Below are 20549 nucleotides of genomic sequence, written 5' to 3' on the forward strand. Positions count from 1 at the left end.
TCTAAGATATAATTTATGTCTCATATCAACAACCCTGAGAGATTTATGCAATAGAAGTGTTATTCTCTAAGGAACCGAATTATGAACAGAATGAACTGACCTACCCAATGTTTAACAATGAGTTAAATATACAGCTGAGTCCTGAAAAACATGTACTCCTAACACCCTCTTCAGTGGTCTTTTCCTCTCATAGGACTTATGTGATGCTAAGGGAAACGGTCTTTCTTAAGAGTTACCTCTTTCACCAGAATGTGGACTGATATGGAAGGCAATCATCTCTCTGAGATGAGAGTGCAGTTAAGGCCAACTAAGAAAGAAGTAAAGCATCTCTTCCCCACTCTGAACCAGAACAGGAAGACTCATCTTTCTAGCTATTTGGAGCAATCAAAATGGCACTCTTCATAAGGACCTAAGTGAAGGAAGCCCCACAAAAGTCAAGTAATTTCACAACATGTCATAACTAGAAGGGGTCTTAAATACCAAGTCTAACTTGCCCATGTATAGATGGTGAAACTGGTATCTGGAGAAGAGAAAGGATATTCCTGAAGTCACAAAAAGTAACAATATGCCAATCCTGCAATTGCTGAATGGCCTTAAAATAAGGTCACTCTAAAGTTCATTTCGTAACTGTTTATCACCCATCAACCCAAGGTACTGTCTTTATCCCACTCTTGTGCTCTAAAGTTTAAGCCTGTGTGGGTTTTTTTTTTTTTTTGTCTCCTCAATTAAAGTGAATAGCCCCATCTTACTCATCTGTGTACTCCCACAAGCTTAAACAGTTGGTGCTCAACAAGTACTTGTAATAAGACATAATTATTCCAGATATGCAAGGTTGTTTTAATATCCAAAAAATCAATTCATTAATACCCCACAATAACACAATAAAGGGAAAAAGCCAGAGAATTATCTCTGTTGACACAGAAAAAGCATTTGACAAAATCTGATACCCTCTTACAATAAAAATACTCAAGAAATGAGGATTAGAAGGCAACTTCCTTAATCTGATAAAAGGCATCTATGAAAAACCACAGTTAATATCATACCTACCTGGTAAACAACTGAATGCTTTCTCCCTAAAATCAGAAACAAGACAAAGATGTCCATTTTTGCTGCTTCTATTTAACATTGTACTGAAGGTTCTAGCCATAGCAATTAGGTGGGGGGGGGGGGGGGGGGGGGGGGATAAAGAAAGAAAAGAAAAAGAAAGAGAAATAAAAGCACCTAGATTAGAAAAAAGGCAGTTTAGCTGGTTGTGGTGGCATGCACCTGTAGTCTCAGCTACTCAGGAGGCTGAAGCTGGAGGAATGCTTAAACCCAATAAATCAAGGCTGCAGTGAACTAAGATTGTACAACTGCACTCCCGCTTAGGTGGCAGAATGAGACCCTATCTCAAAAAATAAAAAGTAAAGCTATTTATATTCACAGATGACATAATCTTGTATACAGAATATTCTAAGGGATCAACACCAAAACAACAAATCTGTTGGAATTAAAAAGTTCAGCAAGGCTGCAGGATACAAAAATCAACTGTATTTCTCCACACAGCAATGAACAATCCAAAAATTGAAATTAAAAAAAAAAATCATTTACAATAGCATTAAAAAGAAAAACAGAAATGTAAAACTTGTACAACCTTGAAAAAGAAAAACAAAGAAGACTAACACTTTCCAATTTCAAAACTTGATTATAAACCTAGAGTAATCAAAACAGTATGGTACTGGCAAAAGAATAGAGATACAGATTGATTAAATGGAACTGACAGTCAAGAAATTAATGCTTATGTTTGTGGTCAACTGTTTTGCAACAAGAGTGCCAAGACAATGCAACGAAGAAAGAATAGTCTTTTCAACAAATGGTGCTGAAACAACTGGATATAAACATGCAAAAGAATGAAAATTGACCTCTATCTCATACCACATGGAAAAACTAACTCAAAATGGATCATAGCTTTAATTGTAAGAGCTAAAAGTATAAAACTCTCAGAGGAAAACATAGGTGTAAATATTCATGACCTTGAATGGTTTTAGATATAACACCAAAATCAAACAACAAAAGAAGAACTAAATAAACTGGACTACATCAAAAATAAAAACTTTTGTGCTACAAATAATGTCATCAAGAAAGTAAAAAGACAATTCACAAAATTGGAGAAAATCTTTGCAAAACATATATTTGATAGGAGACTTGTATCCAGGATATATAAAGAACTCTTATAATAATAGTAAAAAAGAGGCCAGGCGTGGTGGCTCACACCTGTAATCCCAGCACTTTGGGGGGCCAAGGCAGGCAGATCACGAGGTCAGGAGATCAAGACCATCCTGGCTAACACGGTGAAACCCCATCTCTACTAAAAACACAAAAAATTAGCTAGGCATGGTGGCATACACCTGTAGTCCCAGCTACTGGAGAGGCTGAGGCAGGAGAATCACTTGAACCCAGGAGGTGGAGGCTGCAGTGAGTCAAGATCATGCCACTGCACTCCAGCGTGGGTGACAGAGCAAGACTCCGTCTCAAAAAATAAATAAATAGTAAAAAGACAAACTAATTTAAAAATCGACAAAGGATCTGAATAGACATTTGTCCCAGGAAGATATCCAAGTGGCCAATAAACACATGAAAAGATACTCAAAATCATTAGTCTTTAAGGAAATTCAAATTGAAACCATATGAGATAGATACCATTTCACACCCACTAAGATACCTAAAATAAAAAGATAGTAAGAAGTATTTACAAGGATGTGGAGAAATTAGAACTCTCATACACTGCTGGTGGAAATGTAAAATGGTATGCCCCCTTTAGAAAACAGTCAGGTAGTTCCTCAAAAAGTTAAACATAGAGTTAGCACATGACCCTGCAATTCTACTCCTAAATATATACCTAAAGGTAAATGAAAATATATATCTACACAAAAATATGTACATAAATGTTCATAGTAGCATTAGTCATAGCCAAAAAATGGAAACAACCCAAATATCCATGAACTGAAAAATGAATAAATAAAATGTGGTATATCCATACAACAGAATTCAGCAGTAAATACAATTACATAGATAGAAATAAACAGAATTTCATACAATAGAATATTTTTCAGCAAAAAATATTGCCAAATATTATTCAGCAATAAAATGAAAAACACACATTACACCAACCATGTTTCCTTTAGGAGGACAAAGTATTTTTTTTTTTGGACGGGGGATGGGGTCTTGCTCTGTCACCCCCAGGCTGGAGTGCAGTGGAACTATCACGGCCCACCTGTAACCTCAACCTCCTGGGCTCAAGAGATCTTCCCACCTCAGCCTCCCCAGCAGCTGAAACCACAGGGACCCGCCACTATGCCCAGCTAATTTTATTTTATTTTATTTGTTTGTTTGTTTGTTTATTTATTGAGACAGGTTCTCACTCTATCACCTGGCTGGAGTGCAGTGGCATGATCTCTGCTCACTGCAACCTCTGCCTCCCGGGCTCCACTAATCCTCCCACCTCGGCTTTCCGAGTAGCTGGGAATACAGGCGTGCACCACCACGCCTGGCTAATTTTTGTATTTTTTGTAGAGACAGAGTTTTGCCATGTTGCCCAGGCTGGTCTCCAACTCCTGAGCTCAAGAGATCTGCCTACCTCGGCCTCTCAAAGTGGTGGGATTACAGACATAAGCCACCAGGCCTGGCCCAGATAAATTTTAAATTTTTTTTTGTAGAGACAGGGTTTCCCTATGTTGCCCAGTCTGGTTCCCAAATTCCTAGGCTCAAAGGATCGTCCTGATTCAGCCTCCCAAAGTGCTGGGATTACAGACATGAGCCAGTATGCCTAACTAAGACAAAATATTCTAAAACTAGATTGTAGTACTTCTACAACCCTGTGAATATACTTTAAAAAAAAACTGAAATTAAAACCCCACTGGAAACAAGGAAAAAACCAAAACACTGAATTGTATACACTCTAAGTAGGTGAATTTTATGGTATGTGAATTATCTCAGTAAAGCTGCTAAACATATCCATACACACATACACAACTGTGGTAGAACAGCAAGAATATCCACTGGACTTAAAGGGTCAGGCTGAGGTCAAATCCTGGTCTATCACTTCCTATCTATATGATCATGACTTCACACTGAACCTTAGTTTATCTGTAAAGTTAGGATAAAAATAGTAATCCCTGCCTTTGCAAGGTGGCTGAACAATTATGTAAGAAAACAGACATGGAATATATATATTGCATATAGCTAATTTCCATAGACACATATTTTCTTTTCTTTTCTTTTTTTTTTTTTTGTTTGAGATGGAGTCTCACTCTGTCCCCCAGGCTGGAGTGCGGTGGCCGGATCTCTGCTCACTGCAAGCTCCGCCTCCCGGGTTCACGCCATTCTCCTGCCTCAGCCTCCCAAGTAGCTGGGACTACAGGTGCCCACCACCACGCCTGGCATTTTTTTTTTTTTATGTTTAGTAGAGACGGGGTTTCACCATGTTAGTCAGGATGGTCTCGATCTCCTGACCTCGTGATCTGCCTGCCTCAGCCTCCCAAAGTGCTGGGATTACAGGTGTGAGCCACCACATCCGGCCCACATATTTTCTCTTAGTAGATATCCCTTATCACTAGTATTACCGAACAAAATAACTGAAAATGGAAGAGGACGTTTTCCTCAACTAATTTAAGTAGCTTTGTGTGTTTTTCCAACAAACTAAAGGGAAAATGAGCAGACCCCAATGTTTACAATGAAGAGTAAGAAGGCGCTAGAGTATGTGTACATAGGCACTCACAGTGCAGTTCTGAATAAAGAAGGGTTAAAGTAGATACTCGCAACTGCCTTCTTCCCCTATAATCCAAACTCTGCTTTCTGTTTCAATCGGTAGACCATGACCACCACATCACCACTGAAATAGGAAGGTGTTCAGGAGAAAGAACATGATTCCCAGTTCCAGGTTGGCAGGGAGAATGAGGTTTCCCTGTTTCTCAGTAGACACTTATTCTATGGTTGGAGGCCACACCGGGATATCACTGGTGGGCAACCAAAGATGGGAAGGAGAAAAGAACAGCTGTTTAATACTTTTGTTTACAGAAAAGAAAACCAACAGATTTGCCTAAGACCACAGAACAAAATCATATAGCTCTAATCATGATAGGCATGTGGCAACCAGCACTATGTTATACAAAGAATTCTGGGCTTAAGGATAGAAAAAAATCAGATCTAGTCCCAGAAGTGCTACCAAACTGCTATATAATCTTGATTAAGTCAATTTATCCCTCTCTCTTAATTACCTCTCATGTGCCTACTGATTCAGAATTTTCATAAAGTGACCACTGCATGCAAGACACTTTGCTGGAATATTGTGAACAAAACAGAGTTCTACATTTATGTAACTTATAGGGCAGAACACTGCAAAAGTCAGATGTTAAAGAAATAAACAATCTAATTATAACATAATTACAACTTGTGATACACAGCCAGTGCCAATTAGGAAGTAAGATGTGCGTAGGAAAGCACATATGCAGAAGAAAACCTCACCAACAAACTCCAAATGACAAATGAGAAGAAGCTTCTCTCAGCTCTCCCTCCGTCACAAACAGGGACTCAGTATTTCTTTGCTGTACAGTACGTCACCTGACTGCTTCCTTCTTAGTATAGCTGGAAGCATCATGGTCAATCACAAATAAACTAAAATGTGCAACAGATGCCAATCAGTTGCATCAGTTACTATGAAATCTTACACAATCCTCTTTCTCTCTCTAAGTCTGTTTCTTTATCTAAAAAATGGGGATAATACTACCTATTTCACAGTATTGTTCTGAGGATAAAATAGGAAAAAGTAGTCTGGAAACTAAAACAATGAATTGGGATAACAACACTAAATCATTAAGATAAAGACGTAAATCATTTACTCTAGTGTGTCTTCAACATTCAGTAGCAGGTTAGGCATAGAACAGATCTATGCCTATCTGTTCCCATCTGTAAAACAATAACATCAGAACTCACTTCACAGAGTGCTTGTAACGATTAAATGAGATAACATATAGGTCAGGTACTAGCACAATCCCTGACACATACTTATAAAAACATTAACTGCTATTAATTCACTTTACTTTCCTTCAATTTCCTCATCTGTGAAACAGTGACAGTAAGAGTACCTAACTCATATGATTATTATGGGGATTAAATAAAGGCTTAGAACAGTATCTGGCACACAGTGAGTGCTAAACAAGATTATAATAATATTAATTGGCACATGTATACACACGTAACAAACCCGCACGTTGTGTACATGTACCCTAGAACTTGAAGTATAATTTTTTAAAAAGTTAAAAATAATAATAATATTAATTTTATCTTTTAGCTGTCTCCACAGTTCACATGAATACAGACCATTGGTTCTCAACAAAAGTTGATTTTGCCTTCCAGGTGACATTTGGCAATGTCTACAGATGTTTTTTATTGTCATGACTTGGGGAAGAGGCAGCTACCGCTGGCATCTAGCAGGCAGAGGACAGGGATGCGACTAAACATCCTATGATGCACAGGACAGCCCCATTCTCCCCCGAAGACTTATGTGGTCCAAAATATACACTACCAAGATTGAGAAATTCAAATATAGACTAAACAAATGAAATAAAAGTTCTCTCATGAACTCCTCTGAACTCTTTAAGAGTACATGGATCTCCCTTCTAGACTTTATTAGATAGGTATAAATGTTTTAGATATCTCCAAGACTTAGAATGAGCAAGTCATCTACAAAAGAATAGATACTCAATAGGAAAGCCAGCACTGGAACTCAGGTCTCCTGATTTCCAGACTTGTGCCGCTTCTAAGAACTAACTCAACTGTATATCTCAGGTACCTCACAAGCATTTCCTCTCCTTCTCCCTCTTCTCCTTGGACTACCCAGTTTGAAAATAACATCTATTTCTTTTCCAGCATCATCAAACACAGCGCTGGTCTCTGTCCCCATCCTCCCCAGTCAAAATACCTTCCCAAGGACCTGTCCTTCTGGGGAGGCCCCAGGACACTTACAATCATGGCAGAAGGTAAAGAGGGAAACAGGCACATCACACAGCCAGAGCAGGAGTAAAAGAGAGGGGTGCAACACTTTTAAACAACCAGATCTCATGAGAATTCACTCACTATCATGAGAACAGCACCTAGGGGACAGTGCTAAACCATTCATGAGAAATCCATTCCCACGATCCAACCACCTCCCACCAGGCCCCACCTCCAACATTAGGGATTACAATTAAACGTGAGATTTGGACCCAGGACACATATCCAAACTGTACCAAAGGCTTACCTCCAAAACAGACAATGAGCTCCTTTAGGTACTTCTATAAATGTTTGTGGATGGAGCCCTTTACCTTCTTGTGTTAGGCTGAAGAACAGCTTGATATTTTTAGACTGAAATCTGTATAATTTTAACTAATGCTGATGCTCCCAACAGAAATCTCAAGGTACACAGGTCACATGGCACTTAAAAATACATGGTTTTAGAGCTTGGTAACAGCTTCTCTAAAAGAGCTGTTTATGGAAAGACATCTAGGTCTTGCTACCAGGAAACCACAGCCCTAACTTCAGTTCTGTCACAGAATCTCTGTGTATGACATTGGGCAGATGGTTTTACCTCTCCGGAACTCAGTTATTAATCTATAAAATGGTGATGAAACTAGACTATATGATCAGTAAATTTCTTTCCAGTACTAGTACGTTCTGCAAGCCCATGAAAAAATAAATTATTTTAATAAAAACCACTCACCCACAAAGACATGAGGATGAATTTGAGGCTCTGGAACTGAGCTCCTGGGTCTCTGTCTTGCCTGATTCTCTTAGCTGGAGGCAGAGTGGAAGACTCACACCCAATGGTCTGATATACATCATTTCATTTGCCTAAGCCTCAGTTTCCTCATGTGACAGGCCAGTGATTCGAAGCCATGAAGAGCATGCTATCTCCTCTATCTTTTAAATGTTAGGACTTTGGCTTTTAAGCCAAACTAAACTTTAGTTTAGTTTTTAAAAGTAAAAGCCAAAATACCTAACCAAGAAAATGAGTGCTTCTACTCTAGTTTTAAAACTAGAAGCCCCATAGAGGAGCATGCTATCTCTTCTATCATTTAAAAGTTAGGGCTTTGGCTTTTAAAACCAAAAAGCCAAAATATCTAACCAAGAAAATGACTGCTTCTACTTCTAGTTTTAAAAGCCAAAATTATAGATATACATAAAATAAAAAATGAGACCCAAAATAACTAACCAAGAAAATGGCTGCTTCTAGAAGTAAAGGGCTCGCCAACATGGAAGTACGCACACCGATACTGGAAAACTGCCTGGCAGGAACTTTGGAGAGAGAATTCAAACAAGGGATAAAGGCTGTGTTAGAAGCCCCTAAAGGGAAAGTTCAATCCCTAATATTCTACAATTCTCTTTTCAGACCAGAAAGAATAACCCTTAGCAGACTTCTAGAGAAAAAAAAAATATATATATCCAAGGGGTTTTCTGGTCCTATCCTTTCTCCTGCCCTCCTTCTATGTCTCTACCTCAGTACAATGGGTCATTCACTTCCAGAGACATCATGGCTATACTGTACTTGCCTTCTCTTTTCTGGGTTTAACAAATGGAGGGGGAAAGAGGACTAAATTGTCAAGGAAATTTATATTGTCAAGAACCATCAGATGCCTGAGTCTATATTAGGGAAAATTTCTCAGGAGAGTGGGAAGGTGTAAGATTGTCTCTACTCAGCAGTACCTAAGCTCAAGGTGGCCACTGGCTTCTCAGGTCACACACGTTAATGGCCCTCAAATTAATGGTTAGAAACCTAGTATGGATATTTAATCTAGCCCCAGTCACCCAGACTAGTCTAAGATACCCCTGTCATCGGAGAATCAGGTATTATAAACTTAATCCCCGGTGCCTCCACTGGGAAACGTTGAACCATTCACTGCTTCACTCTGAGCTTGAACAGTTCCAAGTGTAAAATGTGCCAATTCCAAGTATAAAATGAATATATCAAACAAGATCATTTGAAAAATTTCTTCATTACTGATTTTGTTACTATGCTACAAAATGATATTTTTTAGAATTTAATTAGCATCTATCCTAAACTTTCAAATATACAAGAACAAAAATAGCCAGGTGCAGGGACTCACATCTATAATCCTAGCTACTGAGGAGGCGGAGGCAGGAGGATAGTGTGAGGCCAGGAGTTTGAGACCAGCCTGGGCAAAATAGTGAGACCTCCATCTCTAAAAATAAAAAATAAAGAACAAAAATAATAATAATAAATACTTAGCACCTACTATAAGGGCACTTACTATAATGGCAAATACCATACTTAACACACTTATTTCCTTTAACCTTCACAGCAATCCTAATTTATAAATGAGGAGACAAACTGAGAAAGGTTTAAAAACTTGCCCATAGTCACACAGGTAAGGAGAAGACCTGGAACTTGACTTACCTCTACTGATTCTAAGTAGAACTCTTAGAATCTTTCTACTAAACCATTTAATTTCCAGGCTTCTATTCCAAAATAGAATATTTACTTGGAAAGAAAGAAAACAGAGAGTAGGGAAAAGATGATTAGAGATAAGCTTCAATCAGCTAGTAAAGACCTGCTGCGTACAGCAAGGGAAATAATACGCATTGAAGCCAACAAAAAACAAGAGACCTTCTAAGCTGCTGGAAGCAAGATTCATCTGAATTCCTCCCACCTCTACCTCCTCCATTAGTTTGTTCTCCAAAAGATAGATGGGCTTGGGGATCCATATGGGCCAGGGAAAGTATGTTTACAGCTAAATAACCCGAAGGAGGCAGAGACCAACTTAGAAGACTAGCCCTTCTCACCTGCTGCTAACTCACTTGACCCCCTCCCTCTCCCAAGAGGCCTGTTCCATACTCTGCCTTTCAAAGGAAGGCCTGTACCCCTGCGGACCTGGATCCTGTTCCTGAAGAAGCTTCAATCAGCTTAGAGACAGGAGATGCAGCCATCGGTATTTAATGCCCATTGCTCCCAATACTGTCTTAAAAAAAAAAAACAACTAAAGGAAAGAAGGTGAGGAAAAGGCCTAAGTTTCTTAGGAGACATGTAGGTCCATTTCTCTGCAATTCCTATCTGTAAAAAGGAGATTCCATACCCCTTGGGCTACTCCTTGCTCAACGGCATCAGAAAAGCCAACCGGTTACTTTTCACTGAGAAGTCCTTTGGTTTTTTTGTTTTGTTTTGTTTTGTTTTGTTTTGTTTTTTGAGACGGAGTCTCACTCTGTCGCCCAGGCTGGAGTGCAGTGGCGCAATCTCAGCTCACTGCAAGCTCCGCCTCCCGGGTTCACGCCATTCTCCTGCCTCAGCCTCCCGAGTAGCTGGGACTACAGGCGCCCGCCACTGCGCCCGGCTAATTTTTTCTATTTTTAGTAGAGACGGGGTTTCACCATGGTCTCGATCTCCTGACCTTGTGATCCGCCCGCCTCGGCCTCCCAAAGTGCTGGGATTACAGGCGTGAGCCACCGCGCCCGGCCGAGAAGTCCTTTGAGAATTCAATCACTCAATCCAGTGGTTTCCAAGCTTTTTTCTCTCCATCTCTTTTTCCAAATAAATCTTACAGTAATGCCAATATCTCAACAGATGAAAAGTAGAGCTTCTCTGGCTGAAATGGAGGTGGGTAAGTTCTACTTCCTCAGCCTCTTCCCACCTCCCAACCTTACCCAGGTAGCCTGTGAGGCTCCACTTCAAAGCCATGAGACTCTAGTTTAACACTTCCTTGTTACACTTAAGGGAAGGATCAGATGGTCAGTTAGTGGCAAAGCAGGAACTCAAACCCAGATGTACTGACTTCGAGGTTAGCTGATTTCCCATCTCATCACTACTCCTTTGAGAAGATCACGTAAAACTGAATGTGAGTTTTTAAAAGCATTAAGTATTGGAGATGTACAGTTTCATCAGGTAATTTTCTCCACAAGTAAAAGAGGCAAAATGCTCAGACCTGCAAAGACAGTATCACCAGGTAGCACCCAATAGCAAAGAAATCCTCTTGTGTTCCCGACCCTCACTAAAGTGTCTGGTTGCTGGTAAAACAGGCATGGTTGTGTTACCAACTTAGACAAATTAATAGTGGAAAAATCAGACCCAGAAGGCTTCTGAAGGATTCCCTGCTCCCTGCACACTCAGAAACTATCCCTTAAAGACATACGAGAATTCTCCTCATATCCACCATGCCTGGAACACGGAATAGAATCTTAACCTGTTTATTAAAGTTAACTCCTTAATACATGATATGTATAGCCTGGTCTCAAAGTTTTTCTACCACTGTGAAAACCATGACTTGGAGGTAGCCAGCCTCTAAGATAGTACCCTATGTTCCCTGCCTCCTGGTATTTGCATCCTTGTAGAGTCCTCTCCCACAGGGTTGGTCTATGTGACTGAAAGAACACAACAGAAGTGACGGTACGTCACTTCCGAAGTTTGATTACATTAGACACGGTAGCTTCTGTTTTGATTACTCTCCTCTCTCTTGGATCTCCTATTTGAGGAAGCTGGCTGATATGCTGTGAACTGCCCTGCCCTATGGACAGGCACACATGGCAAAGAACTGAAGCTTTTAGCCAACAGCCAGGAAGAAACTGAGGCTGGCCAATAATGAATGGCATGAGTGAACTTCGAAGGAGTTCATTCTAGCCCTGCTTGAGCCTCCAGATGACTGCAGTCCTCGGCACAGTTTGGCTGTAACCCCATTAGAGACAGTGAAGCAGAACCACCCAGCCTGGCCACTCTAAGATTCCTGACCCTCAGAAACTGTGTGAAATAATAAATGTTTATTTTTTAAAAACTGCTAGTTTTGCAAGTAATTTGTCTACACAACAATAGATAACTAATACAACCATCAAACTAAGGTTTCCTGGGTTAACATCAGAAAGCCCCCATTATGAAACCAAAAGTCCAGCTGAAATGAAACCCAAAGCCTCAAGACTTGGGGTTTCTCCTTAAACAACAACAGTTTCTGCTGCTTATTCACAGGGTGACCTTGTGCAATTCATTTCATATTTCTTAGCCATGGTTTCCTTATTGAAGATACAGATATATCACCTTCCTTGCAGATTATTGTGAGGATTAAATGAGAATAGTTTCTAAAAGTATCAAAAACAGTATAGGATCATACAAAGTAGGCCGGGCCTGGTGGCTCACGCCTGTAATCCCAACACTTTGGGAGGCCAAGGTGGGCGAATCACGAGGTCAGGAGAGCAAGATCATCCTGGCCAACATGGTGAAACCCTGTCTCTACTAAAAATAGCCGGGTATGGTGGCGCATGCCTGTAGTCTCAGGAGGCTGAGGCAGAAGAATCACTTGAACCCAGGAGGCAGAGGTTACAGTAAGCTGTGATCGCGCCACTGCACTGCAGCCTGGCGACAGAGCGAGACTCTGTCTCTTAAAAAAAAGAATTATACAAAGTAAATTGACTGTGGAAGGCTCCCTAGCAAGCCTATTCCCAACAGCCACCAAAAGGAGATGGCTCTGCTCAGTGAAGTCAAATGGAAAGGCCTCTACTACAACACTTATCCAACTGTAATGTAAGTATCCCCCTCTATTACTGCCCCTTATAAAAACAAGAAGCCATAATTACCAGAGCTTATTACATATTAAGCAAAATGCTAAGTACATTTACATCATTTTCCATTTGATACTCCATTTAACATATAGGAAAACTGAAACTTAAGAGGTTAAAATGATTTGGTTACTAATGGAGCCAGGATTGAACCTCAGATTCATGTAACTCTAAAGACCACGGTTTTTTCCATTAATTCAGTAAGCTTTTCATGATACCAAGGGATCTGGAAGTATCCAAAACAGAAGGCATTCAGGTACAACTTAATAAAAGAAAAAGGAAGCAAAATCACATTTCAAATTAATGAGAAAATTACAAGATTCTGAACCTGTCTAGGGCACCAAGCAACTGTGATACCTTCAGCAAGTTGTCCGTCAATGAAAAAAAAATCCCTCACATTTACAGTATATAGTATTCTGGAATCTACAAAGCATTTTGAAATATCTGCAAATATTTTATTGTCACAGCAACACTGGAGAGCAGTTTCAATTATCTCTATTCTATAAATGAGCAAACCAAGACTCAAAAAGAATTCCAGTTACTTGCCCATGGTTACTAAACAGATGGAACTTGCCAGACACAATATACCCAGATTTCTTTGTTCTCAGACATAATATACCTAGATTTCCTTATTCTCAGAAGAGATGTACTTGAAACTGGAAAGTTTTAGGGAATAGCCAAAAGGTCACAGCAAGGACAAGAATCCAGTTTCCTTCTTATTCTCCTAACCCAGTGAGCTGCAACCAGGTATGTAAACCTGGAGAGCTTCAAAAAAAAAAAAAAAAAAAAACCCAATGCCTGGGTCCCATACCAACCACCATCCCCCAAATTTAACTTATTCGGTCCAGGGTGGGACGTGGATATCATCAGGAAGCTTATATTTTTAAGCTTCCCAGGTGTGGTCATGCTCAAAAACTATTTGCCTAACCCCCAGAGCCACAGATTAAGAAATGTCCTGATTCACCCTCATTTTCTAATGCGAAATTCTCTGAGTGAAGCCATCTAACTCTTTGTAAACTCATCACATTTATGAAGCAAAACATCTTCTATTATTGTGAATGGCCATGTAAGTTAAAATAATTTAATTTCTGTTTCTAAGAATAAATTGTTATATACCATGCAGTCAACATCTTAACGGTCATGATTAGAAATGTGGCATACAGCAACAAAATTGCTTCTAGAAAAAGAAAAGCTGCCCACAATAGTATACTATACACAAATACAACTAAGTAAAAATCTGAAGTTATCTTTTTCCTCCAAATGTCACTGTTTGGGGGATCTCAAAACTCCTTGGTTCCACCAAGATGAATTCACTTCAGGTGTTCTCTGATGGAAGTCTGAATACTGCAAGGACTTACCCACAGTATCTCTATTTCTCTCTGCTAATCCAAATCCTACCTGACCAAGTTCTTTTCCTGACCATCCAGCCTACTGTTATGGGTTGAATTGTGTCTCAAAAAAAAAAAAAAAAAAAGGTTGAAATTCTAACCACCAATACCTTAGAATTGACCTTATTTGGAATTAGAGTAGTTACAGATGTAATCAAGTTAAAATAAAGTCATTAGGGTGGACCCTAATCCAATATAATTGGTGTCCTTATAAGAAGGGGAAATTTGGACACAAGAGACAATCACACACAGAGGTAAGATTATGTGAAAGGACAAAGGGAAAAGAAGCCATCCACAAGCCAAGGAAGGCCAGAGGGTAACAGAAACTAGGATAAAGGCCAGGAACAGGATCCTACCCTAGCACCTCCAGAGGTGGACCTGCAAAAACCATGATTTCAAACTTCTGGCCTCTAAAACTGAGAGACCACAAATTTCTGTTTTTCTAAGTCACCCAATCTGTGGTACAGCAGCACTAGGAAACTAATACAGCCACCCTTCTCAAAGTTTGTACCCAGTTTACTTGTTGGAACTGTTCAATTTATTTTTAGTATATATATCCTACATTCTTAATGAAATCAAAGTTTTTCAAGGGCAGGAACACTATTTTATACTTCTTTGGTATCATCTACCATTCTTAGGGAAAGATTGACCTCAGGCAAGGTATTTGGGAAACATTCGCTCTCTTGTTCACTTTCTGAAAAATGTTCAACAATCACTGTTGTTTTAGAATGTGATAACCAGAAAATCACTTTTCCTACTTCTATAATTCTGTTTTGCACTGGAGTGAGCTATTTACAAATCTACATTTTTCTTCATGAGCTTTTTATATACATAGTATCTATCATATATAGAACCATGGAACGTTTGGGGCCAAGAGAGAGCTTAAAGATCATGCAGTGCAATCCTGAAGTGGCATCTTCTTCAACTTACAGACACCACTACTCTCTTCTTCATCATAAATGCCCTATTCTCCCTTGTCTGTTGTGTTAGTTATTGACTTACAGGGCTCCTTCTCATCACCCCACCCCCACTACACAACAAGCACATTCAGGGTTGAAACTGTTTCATTCATCTTTATATCTCCAGTACTTATCACAGTTCATAGTACACGCTCAATCAACAGTTCCTAAAGTATTATTTTCTCTTTCTTTGCCACTAGTCTGCGAGCTTCTCCAAGAAAGGAAGTGAATTTTAGTCATCTTTGTATCTCTAGGGTCTAGCACTAGCAGATAATAAATATAATATTTGTTGTTCATGATATTAAAATGTTTGACTCACTGTCTCTGTGCTAGGCTGTGCTGGCCTATCCTTTATTAAGAAGCTCAGACCCAGGCTGGGCACGGTGGCTCACACCTGTAATCCCAGCACTTTGAGAGGCTGAGATGCAGGGGATCACCTGAGGCCAGGAGTTCGAAACCAGTCTGGCCAACATGGCAAAACCCCGAATCTACTAAAAATAAAAAAATTAGCCAGGCATGGTGGTGCAGGCTTGTAATCCCAGCTACTCAGGAGGCTGAGCCATGAGAACAGCTTGAACTCAGGAGAAGGAGGTTGCAGTGAGCCAAGATCATGCTCTTTCAGCCTGGCTGAAAGAGCAAGACCCTGAGAGAAGAGAGGGGAGAGGGAAGAGGGAAGAGGGGAGAGGGAAGAAGGGAGAGGGGAGAGGGGAGAGAGGAGAGGGGAGAGGGGAGGAGAGGAGAGAAGAGAAGAGAAGAGTTCAGACCCAAGGCCATATAGTTAGTAGATGATGGAGCTAAGATTTGAATCCAGAATATCTCATTGGAAGGTCTATCCTCTCATGTACTTTCATGGTAAAGTTTTTATAACTCTAGATATAAATGCAACTTCAGTTTTCTATTCGTTTAACTTCCTTTGAAGTTTGTTCCTAGTTAAAGCTGGCAGATTAAAAACACATTTACTAATGTTCCCTCCCAAAATCACTCTAAAATGACGGTAAAGCTGTAAAAGAAGTATAAACGTCAACAATAAAGAGAATAGGTGAGGGGACATCAGACGGTAAGAGATTTCAAAAACTTTTTAGAAAAATAGTGAAGAGAGAAGCTGTGACCAAAAAAAAAAAAAGAACACGGAGAGCAAAAGAAGCTGTAATCTAGAGCTCTGCATGGTCCCTGAGCAGCAAAGATGTGTGGTCCCTGTAAAACAGGATCCCTTCACCTGTAAAGAATCACTGGATTCTTTAAGGATTCATAAAGACACAGGAAGTATAAATCACTTACCCAAAACCACACAGAGATAAGAAGAGCTAGATCCTATTTTCGTTACCTTTCTATAACACATCCGCTACTAGTCAACTTAAAAGAACATAGGATGAATCAGCAGCCCATGCCACAAAACAAGGAGAGAGAGGTGTTTCCCAGGGTCTACATTTTGGCCTTCTTTACCAACTCCAGAGAGGTCCTTTGTGTTTGGGCTCTCCCTGGTGAGAACCTGTTCAAACAGTTGGGGTAAGAATCCCATTATTCTCATTGTCTGATTCTATAGCTCTGAAAGGTAGGTTAACAGCACCTAACAAAAATAGGACAAAACTTGGAGGCGAAAGATTTCAGAAGCACTAACACTGTTTCAAGTCAAAGCTGAGCTCATCTACCTTGCCCGTGGTAGTGTGAGAGAAGCAGCTTTTCATCCCTTTTTAGAACAGAACATGTCCAAAGGTAGGTGTTGTTATATCTGCTAACCAGCTGAAACAGATTCTCTTTTTTTTTTTTTTTCAGGGGAAGTCTCGCGTCCAGGCTGGAGTGCAGTGGCACAATCTCGGCTCACTGCAACCTTCGCCTCCCAGGTTCAAGCGATTCTCCTGCCTCAGCCTCCCAAGTAGCTAGGATTACAGGTGCCCGCCACCTCGCCCGGCTAATTTTTGTATTTTTAGTAGAGACGGGGGTTTCACCATGTTGGCCGGGCTGGTCTGGAATTCCTGATCTCAGGTGATCCGCCCACCGTGGCCTCCCAAACTGCTGGGATTACAGGTGTGAGACACCGTGCCCAGCCAAAATAGATTCATTTTTAAATGCCAAATTACAGAATTGTAATTGCCTACAGTTGCAATTAAGGCATTAATAACTCTAGGGCTATTTCTTAATACACAATTATGAGAGTACCACAGCTATTTGCTACCCATTCCACCATACTCCCATTTGAACTCTTGTCCATCACTGCATTAAACACATCTACATACTCAATTTGTGTGTTTTTGATGTGCACAGAAAGAATACTGAATTAGGAGTCAGAAGAATAGTTCCAAATACAACTCAAGCTGTGGAGTCAGCAAACTTGGGTTTGAATCCCAATTCTCTGAGTTACCAGCTGTGAGATCAGAAATTAATCATTTACTCTCTCTGGGCCTCAATTACCTTATATGTAAAATGGGAGACTCATATGGGAAAAAATGGGAAAATATGTCAGAGACCTGTTGTGAGGATTGGGAATATTTATTAGGCAACTTGCACAGCAGTAAGGCACTCAATGCACGGTACTTTCCTCTTCTATTGACCACCTACTATTTGCTACGTATTTCTAACCTTGGAATGGTTGTTTTGAAGAAGTGTTTAAGGAGAGGCAGAATACACAAAGTAATTACAATATAGTACAACACAAAATGTAACACTGTACAAACAAGTATAATATAATAAATGATGTCACAGCTATTAGAATAGAGTAACACATGAACACTGAAGGAAGAAATATTAATTCAGCCTAGGACAGGAGGACAATGTCAGAGAAGGCATCAGAGACAGAGATATTTGAAGTGGGTCTTGAAGGTTGTTGAGTGTAAGTACAGCAAACAAAGGAAAACATGTTAAACAAACAAAAAGCTATGAGACACAAGTTAAGGGAACATGAGAAAGAATGTTTGGCATATTTCAGTAATAGTGTGAAAACTTACAAAGAAGTGATAGGCTACACAGACACAGAAGTAAGATTAGCATGAGGAAGGGACTATCCTTGGAAAGTTTTTTGTGGAGAGAAAAGTGGTGTAATAGGCAAAAAGAGGTAGTTATCTGAGAAACTCTTGAAACTATTCAGCTGGAGAAGAACAGTAATAAAATCACTATTATGATTATAAAGAATTGTCATGTGCGGCAAAGGTTGAATTCATTTTGTCTGATCCAAGGGACAGATTAAAGAAGGTGGATAGAAATTAAAGAATGATATTATACAAAAATGGCTAAGGAATATTAATGATATACAGAATGAGTGCTTGAAATTTAAAAGAAAATGTCCCTTCTGTAAGTTTTGAAATTAACCCAGAAAGCTCAAAAGAGAAACTCCTTCAATCTTAGCCTGGGCTAAGAACCCCAGGCTTTCTCTTCCTCTTTGGGGACAAGACTTGACTTGATGGGCCTTTGGTGCAACCAGGTTTGAGGAAGGTGCTTCCACCACTTCCTGAGGCCTTACACAATTCAATTCAACCTCAAAAGGGAACACTAGCCCACACAGAAATAGCTTAAAAAGAAAACTAAAGCAGGCAACAACTTTAAAGGAAACTAGGCAGTGGGCTTAAGGAGAAATGGGCAATGGAAACAATAAGAACATCAGAGGCATCAACTACCTGTTCTCATGTTAATGAAGGAAGGAAGAGCAGCAAGACCATTCAGTTCAACATCTCACTGTACACATACAGAAACTGAAGCCCAGAAAGGGGATAGGGCAGGTAAAGCCAGGCATGAAAACAACTTAACATAACACATTAGAGTTCAGGCAGACTCTTTTACTTGTATTATCTCACTTTTCCTCAAAATAACACAGTGAAGGAGGTGTTATTTTCCCAATGAGACACAAAGATCCTGAAGGCATTACAATGTTTGTGTTAGTTTTCCTTATGGGTTGCTGGAATTAATCATGCTTAATCCTTTCCTTTCCAATCCCATAGGTTTAAAAAAAAAAAAAAAAAAAAAAAATCACCTTAAGGACTGGAGCTTCTCCAGGGAAATAATGTGGACTAGGAAACAGTTTCTCAATACCGTCACCCCAATTGCCCTATTCTATCTAGGACTTTCCAATGTATTACATATTCAATTTTTTAAAAAAAATCTGTTTCAGCCCTGTGCTGAGAACAGGGAGCAAAGATTCAAATCAGACATACATGCATCTTCAAGGAGCTCCCATTCTGACAGCATAGACAAGCATGACAATTGATGATTATCTTTCAGTCATGAAGACTTGGTTTCAAATCCTGGGTCTGCCTTTACTAGCTAAGGCAAGTAATTTCCTTTCATCTAAACTTCAGACTCCTTTTCTGTGAAATTGAAGGCAATACCCTCAGTCTAACTGAAAGTATTAACTTGTGAGTATTTGGAAAGATAATTATTTAAAGCACCCAGCAGAATGTCTGATCCACAGTATATATGCTCAGAAGGTATTTACTGAATTAATGGCTTACATAAGAGTATCAACTCTAGGGGTAGAGTTGGGAAGAAAGAACATCCCAGCATTATGTTTTCTCATAACCCTGGACCCACTGAGAGAATGATGTTTGCCTGATCATGTGGGTTTCATGTTCCCCAACTCTCATGCATTAAAACCACAAGCCCCACCCCAGCATTAAAAACCTGAAAGAACCTGGCAGGTCCCACACAGTGACTAGGGATGAAGGAAATAGCTGTCTGACCTGACCATATTTGCAAAGGGAAGTAGGCAGCAGAGCAAGGCCTAAAAAACCCAAGACCTGAAATCCTGCAAATCCTTATGATTAAAGACTAGAAAAGCCTTGTTAAATACAAATATCTCTGCAAGGTGAAGCTGGGATGAAGAATTAGGAGCCATTAGGGATTTATGGAACTCCATGGGCCACAGAAGTTCTCCACTTTACATAGATACTCCTTCAAAAAACTATATTGGCATATCTACTGTGGGTCAGGTATTGAAGCAGCAGAGGACTTAGACTTGGTTCCAGCTTTTGAGACACCAAGAATATCAGAGACTGAGATCACAACGAAAAATGGTTTCACCACTAAGGTCCTGACATACTGCTATACAGTGGGCTGCAACTGCCTGCAGAAGTGACCCAAGTTTCCCAGTTACCAAGTTTCCTCCTCCTCTTTTTCAATCCATTTACCACAAAACCTGCCATCTCTAGAGGCCCTTCTCTGGGCCAAAGAGCTTGCCTATGTGCCACAGGAGTTTAGAATGGAAATCTGACTAACAGCAAAGCTCATACCTTACACCACCTATAGCCTCTGGAATCAAACTCCACAAAAGACTTCAAAACCACAGAACAAGAAGTTCTGATATATTTATTTTAAGACTTTAGGGAAACAGTTCTGAGAAGACAGAACTAAGTCTTCTGAGAATACCTCAAATATTTATTGACTACCTATTATGTTCCAGCCACCACTTTGAATGCTTTATAATGGGGTTCAAGACATGCTACCCCAAAATATGACGTCTTAGCATATGAGAAAACAGCAGACACAGGAAAGTATTCTCACTCCCAGCTTCCCCTCACCCTTCTCCCCTGAAGCAGGTCATCAGATCCTCATTCAAGAGGTACCCTCCTTATTTCCAGAGGAAAGGCTCATTTTTCTCTGAAAACACAGGGACATACAGAAAAATCTGAACAAACCGGCCTTGCTAAGC

At 39.9% G+C, this 20549-nt stretch overlaps 1 protein-coding gene across 5 annotated transcripts in view; it reads right to left on the reverse strand.

The window, feature by feature from the left end:
- PAK1 (p21 (RAC1) activated kinase 1) overlaps positions 1-20549 on the reverse strand; it is a 149417-nt gene that overhangs the window by 106100 nt on the left and 22768 nt on the right. The window lies entirely within an intron of this gene.

The sequence above is a fragment of the Chlorocebus sabaeus genome, chromosome 1 (assembly GCF_047675955.1).
Source record: "Chlorocebus sabaeus isolate Y175 chromosome 1, mChlSab1.0.hap1, whole genome shotgun sequence".
Taxonomy (NCBI): Eukaryota; Metazoa; Chordata; class Mammalia; order Primates; family Cercopithecidae; genus Chlorocebus; species Chlorocebus sabaeus.